The sequence below is a fragment of the Corvus cornix genome, chromosome 3, assembly GCF_000738735.6.
Source record: "Corvus cornix cornix isolate S_Up_H32 chromosome 3, ASM73873v5, whole genome shotgun sequence".
NCBI lineage: Eukaryota > Metazoa > Chordata > Aves > Passeriformes > Corvidae > Corvus > Corvus cornix.
The window spans coordinates 38,961,589-38,967,852 of record NC_047056.1 but is presented as its reverse complement, the minus strand read 5'-3'; the positions used below and the strand labels follow the sequence as shown (position 1 = coordinate 38,967,852).

At 39.6% G+C, this 6,264-nt stretch overlaps 1 long non-coding RNA gene across 1 annotated transcript; it reads left to right on the top strand.

The window, feature by feature from the left end:
• Positions 1 to 4,372: 4,372 nt before the first annotated feature.
• LOC109143523 lies at positions 4,373 to 6,043 on the top strand. The gene is made up of 3 exons (XR_002043750.3): positions 4,373 to 4,588; positions 4,880 to 4,941; positions 5,219 to 6,043. It is a non-coding gene; the product is annotated as an uncharacterized LOC109143523 (long non-coding RNA).
• The last annotated feature ends 221 nt before the right edge of the window (positions 6,044 to 6,264 follow it).

The window sequence follows — 6,264 nt, the reverse complement described above, 5'->3', positions numbered from 1 at the left end:
TCAAAGCTGTTGGCTCCCACTGGACCTATTGACTGAGTGCTGATACTGCATCACAGACCAGAGGGACGAAGAGGAGGGCTGGCTGCCAGTGACAAACTGCTTGAGAGTAGCAAATTTAGGTGTTCTGTGATCTTCAACGCTGAAACATCATCATTACTCAATATAGTGCCCGGTCCTGAATCCAACAGCACGGCACAAAGCTGTTACATGTCAAGTATGACTCATGAACTACTGCAGGTTCTGAAAGCCCCTCCCAGCTCCAGGGCAGCCCCTCAGTCAACAGGATTTTCCTGACCTGCTCATTGCAGGAGTGAGACAAGCCAGAGAGCGAGGTTAGAAGCTCTCACACAGCAGAGAAACGCCAGTTCTTCCTTTCCGCATTCTCACCCCCTTCACCTGTGCCTTGCCTTTCTCCTTCCTTCCCTTTTGCAATTGCAAAGCCTTGGAGGTGTAACCCGGCACCCATCTTTCCTGGCTATTCCGTTCTCCATAGCTTCCCTTGCCTACAGACACAGGTATGGGAGACAGGTAAAACAGAATGATCCTCAGCTGCACTGCCACCAGGGAAGAAAGTTTATTTATATTAGTACAGAGCACTGGAGTGGAGGGCACTATTTGTGCATGTAGTTCCTCTCATTCCCTAATGAGGGGCTGGCAAGGGCCTGTAATACAGCTCTGGCTGCAGCAGCGTGGACACTGACAGGCTGCAGACGAGCTTGCTGACAAGCTGTGAAAAATCAAAAAAGGTCTTTGATAAGACCCTGGCTGGACAGGAGCATGAGCTGGCCATGTGGGATCTTGTAACATAACATTACTGACTTGTAGTGAGGTGAGTGGGTGAAGTGACAGTGAAGTTGGCCTGTAAAATTCTGAAATGCGTTTTCTTCTGGACTCTCCTAAGGGAGCATAGCATGTTTATTCTGCTTCTTGCATGCTGTTACCTGTTCTTTGTGCTGGAACTCAGTAATTTCTTCCTTAGCTGTGTTCCCATTGTGCCTAGAGCCTGACTATTTTTGTATGAAGGGCTAAAGGGTCTTGGTTGGGATGACTGTGAAAGGTGAGTGGCATAGCCCATGTGCCAGCATTCATTTGGTGGAAATAGTGTGGGCACAGTGGGTGTGTGTACCCAACCGAATTTGGGGCAATGTTGTGGATGCTTGGTGTGCATATAACTCAAGCTTATATATGGGTGTGCCTACTAAAAACCTTGCGGGCACAGCCTTAGATGACAATTAGCTTTGCACTGCTGGCTTTGTCCTTTAAATAGTGCATGTACTTTTTTACTTCTGGAAACCTGCAGCAGACATGAGATGAAGAGAATAGCAAAAAATCCTGCTCTCTGCTTCAGAACAACTTGAATCTATGAGGTGTAAGGTTCTTGATAAATGGGAAGAATGAACACACTAGAGACTCTGAAGGAAGAAATAGTGGTTTATGCTGTGATGGTGCATATAATGGCAAACACTCTTAAAAAAATACAGGTAAAAAAATCATGGACTCTAAACACATCCTAGTAAAATTTCTGGAGAAATACTGTTGTCCATGTAGGCACTACCACGATGGACCTTTTAGCACTGAGATATTGGCCCTCAGTGGTCTTTTATCCTCACGCACAATATGTGCCTAGTTTGGTTGCTTCTACGTTCACCACAGCATCTTAGCCTCTGCCCCTGCAATGGGGGGCTTGTAGGCTGACCCTTACTGTGTCACATGATGATCTACATACATAAGAGTTATTTCTGTATTCATGCTACAAGTTTGGGGATTTACAAGTAAATACACATTAAACAGTAGCATCATTTTTAAAAACTTGTTTGTTTCTTGGCCTGGAGAAACAGAAAAGTTCTGGGTGGGATTTTTAAGTATTCTAAGTTGGCATCATCTATCCTTCAAATGAATGCTGAAATGCCTAGTGACTTCAAGGAGGGAGAGATAGGACTGTCTCCTGATTCCCTTTGAAATCTCATTGCTGGATGCTGAAATAACCAAACATTACTGCAGATTATTCACTAGTATATAAAAATGGCCATAGCTGTTAACACATTTCAGATACAAACAGGAAGGTCAAGTTTAAATCTAGATAGGATGAGAAGTCTATGATGGGTTCTTGATATCAGGTAATTGGTTTTTAATAAAATGGCAAATATTAACATGAATACTTGTTTGCAGAATAAGGTTGTTACTTTTTTTTCTGTAATTCACTAGGCTCCGTCATTACTGGTTCCGCTCTCATAGTTATTGGTGCTGTACAAAGCAAGCAGTGAGAGATAGGCTGGTATTGAATACTATGTAATCCAAGGTACAGAACTTGCTGAAATTTGTTCATGTGCTAAAATTTGCATACTGAAAATGGCCTGTGTGATGACCACTTAAACTATAAAAGACATATGCTTGCAAATTTCTGCAGGATTAGTGCATTCAGCACTTACAAACAGTATTCCTTTTCTTCTGGCTGCTGTGCAGTTAGAAATAGCACAAGATTTCAATAAAGGCACTTCAACATGTCCTTGTCACTGGTTATGCTCATAAGTGTTCCAGCTGTGTGAAGTGAGGAGGTAATTTCATGCAGCTAAAAGTACAGTCAGCATGAGAAGGGGATAATGTGTCACTCCTAATGGTGGGCAAACAGCAGTTGTTCATGTAATGTGTATGTTTGACTAAGCATCTAAAAGGTCAAGCACATCTCCAAACTTACTGTCCCCTGAAGCAGAGTTATACCTGTTGACAGGAGAATAAATTAATCAATTAATTATACTAAGAATAAAACATATGCCAAAACCTCACAGGAAAGCTGAAAAAACTAGTGAAAAACATAATATGAAAATTGCAGGTATAGGTACAGCCATTGTGTTCTTGTTATATGTTTGACCATCTTTAAATTTAATGACATGTTTTAAAAAAGTGTTTTTCTTGCCTAATTTTTCAACCAACCCTGTGCACTGCTACCTAAGAGTACAAGACAGAAGTTTGTCACTTGTTTCTGAAGCAATTAGGAGGCCTTCAACAGCAGAGAGCTTTGGGGAATGAAAAAAAATCTAGGTTTTTTAGACGATTTACTTGGTATCAAGATATTAAAACAATTAACAGCAGCAATTCATCCAATTAGTCACAAACTCTTCCTTTTTTTTTCTTTTTTTTTTTTTTTTTTTTCCTAGCAAACAGGACAACTTAGGATCTATGTGCCTTAGGTAATGTTCCGTGTACACTCTCTAAGATATGTTCCCCCATGGCATGATAACAAATGAAATATGAAATATGATCCTCTAAAAAAATATCCACTTTGTGAAGTTCCTCCTTTTGCTTTTTAAAAACAAATACGAATATTCAGAAGGTCTTTAAATATAAATTGCTGGTTTATAGAGTGGGGGATTTTTTTTGGGGGGGGGGAGGGGGGCGAGCTTGTCTGTACTGTAATGAGAAAGCACAGTCAGCAGATGGCAATGTTGTATAGTTGTCCCAACAGGAGACAGCCACGTCAGCAAGGGAGTGAAACCCCTTGTACTCCTTAAGCAGCCGTAAGGGAAAATGGAATGGCCCCTGCAGACCTTTAGAGAGTTGGCCCCTCAAGCACACTTTGGCTGAATCCTTGTGTAGGCTTTCTGAGTTTGTAATACCATTTGTAACAGCAATTCAACATTTAAAACTCCTCATTTGAAAGGGAAAGCCCATTATAATTTAAGAGCAATCTAATTAAACTAATGCATTGCCGTATTCTTTTGAAAGCATTTAATAATGCTACATAAGTACATGTTCTTTGCCACACAGGTTTAGTTTTTAAAAAGATAAGTGTGTGTGTTCTGTTTTCTTTTGCTGGAATATTAACAGATCAGTTTAACTGATCTGTTACTGCCTTTTCAGGCTCAAATTATGAAAGTCAACTCATCAAACATGTTTCTCCAATGCCAAATAAAACTTATTTCCCTAGAACCCAGTGCGGTTCAGGCACGCTGCAAACTAGTTTATACATGAGTTACCTTCACTAGCTCTAATCCCAGATGCCTGGAAATCTTCTCTTTGGCTCCAGCAAGTTCCAGACTTGGCCTGCTGTGCTTTGCCAGCTAGAAAGTGGAAAGGTATGGGATACAATTCCATCTTTTTTTACTTTTCCTAAACTACTGTGGAGAGCTATAAGAGTACTTTGATCCAGATATGTAAACCAAAGCTGCAAAATCTTTCTCCTTCCAACTGTACTGAAGGCACTGGAAGGAGGTAAAAGCCTGTGGTAGATAACTCTGACATATAAAATTCATGGAACAGCTCAGCAAGAGGAACTTGGAAAGACTTCCGTAAAATACAGGAACTAACAGATGTCTTGAGAGAAGTGAGTAGTAGTTTGAATAAAACAATTTTTGGTTCTGCTGCACACTCTGAAGTCTGAAGCTCTATGTTAGCAGCCAAAAAAGTAGGCATCATTTCAGATATAGGTGAAATGTGAAGTACAAAGCTCATTGCGTTCAGAGTTTTGTCTAGCTGCTCCGTCTAAAAGGCAGAAATTGTCATGGATGCTGAAGGACAAAGTCAAGTCATTTGTAGCATAGTACTGGCTGTAGCGAAAACAAAGCTATCAACAGCCTTCCTTGTTCACATGGTAAGACCTGGTTTTACTGTCTGTTCAGTTTCCCTCAAGGTAAAAAACTGGCAAGAGGAGAGGCTCTATGTCAGACTCAAAGACATATGTAACTTGAGATGTAGTGCTAAATTAAAACTCCTGTCACACAGAGACTACTTACTATAATTTATGTCAAGGTTAATGGAGTAAAAAGTATCGGAGTATTTTAAATGCTGATCAGACATGTTGCCAATTAGTATTGCTGCAGATTTTTTTGTTATATACCAAAAGGTATTTCAATGTTTCTCATCATTTATGTCTTTTTTACAGGAAGTTGAAGGAAATATCACAGAAATTTTAAATAAACTGAAAATCACTCAGGAAAATCAGAGGTGAGTATGAAATGTTCAAATATCTATGTCAGTGTGGTTGCACAGAAGGTGTTAGAGTGATGGAAATGCCAGTCATAACAGCTTTGGGCCAAAGTAAGACAAATTAGTTACTGATAGCAGATGCATTCAAGTGTTCATTGCAGAACATACACAGTAGCAGCTGGGAGTCATAATCAGATATTATAGATTTGACTTCAGTGTGGCTCAGAGTATTAAACAATAAAAATTATGCAGAGTTTAATTAAAAAGTCTTATTACTTCGGTTTTTTATTTACAGATTCAGAATATTCAAGGTTGGAAGGGACCCACAAGGATCATCAAAGTCCAGCTCTTGACCCTGCACTGGACAGCCCCAAGAGTTGCACCATGTGCCTGAGAGCATTGTTCAAACACTTCTTGAACTCTGTCAGTTTTGGTTCTGTGACCATACAGGTACAGAACAGACACATTATGGTACTTAAAGACTTAAAAGTTTTCTGACAGCATCCTGCCCACGGTTTTTTACACCTGACTTAGAGAAGTTCAAGCCCTTCTCTGTTCTGACATTGCTCAGTAGTGCCAGTTTTGGTAACTTCTTTGTGCAGTGGAATTTTCTTTATATTTGTAACTGGCTTGAGATTCTTAAACTTCTTTGACATAAACTTAATTGGTTTTTTGAAAGGCATGGATTAGGGGGCCATCTCAAGCATTTGAGGTAATATATTTTAAGAAGTTAAATCATGCATGTTTGATTATTGAACCTGCCTGTCAGAGGTAAACATTGAATATATTTTTTTCTGGGGTGCTTTCAGTATTTTGTTTTAGCACAAGACTCTTTATTCCTGCCATGTTTTTAATGTTCCAAAGCTCTGGCTTTCAACTGGATGAGGAGCCATCCAGTTGAAAGCATGGTGGAAAAGAGGCTATCCCTACTTATTTATCCACTGTCAAGATCATGAAATGCACACACTTATGTAAGTGCTTGTTTCAGCATATTTGATGTAGCTTCTGATTGGTGGTTGCGAGTTTGTAGCACTGTTTTACAAATACTGAGCAAATGTCAGCCCAAACTAAGGCTTCGTATGAGTTAAAAAATATATCTATAAAATATCTCAAAAGTCTATTTTATTGTCCATGAGCATTTTTTGTACCTACAAGTTATCAGTATAAGAAATCACTGCATCCAGGCAAATCAGGTAGTGGCAGACTGTAGTAAATTTAATTCCTTAGTTAGCTGCATGCCTAATTTGTTAGTTTATATCTGCATGAGTGATGCAAATGATTTAATCTGTCAGTTGGTGGTGGACATCATAAGTTAGTAAAAGGCCTGAGGACACACAGAAA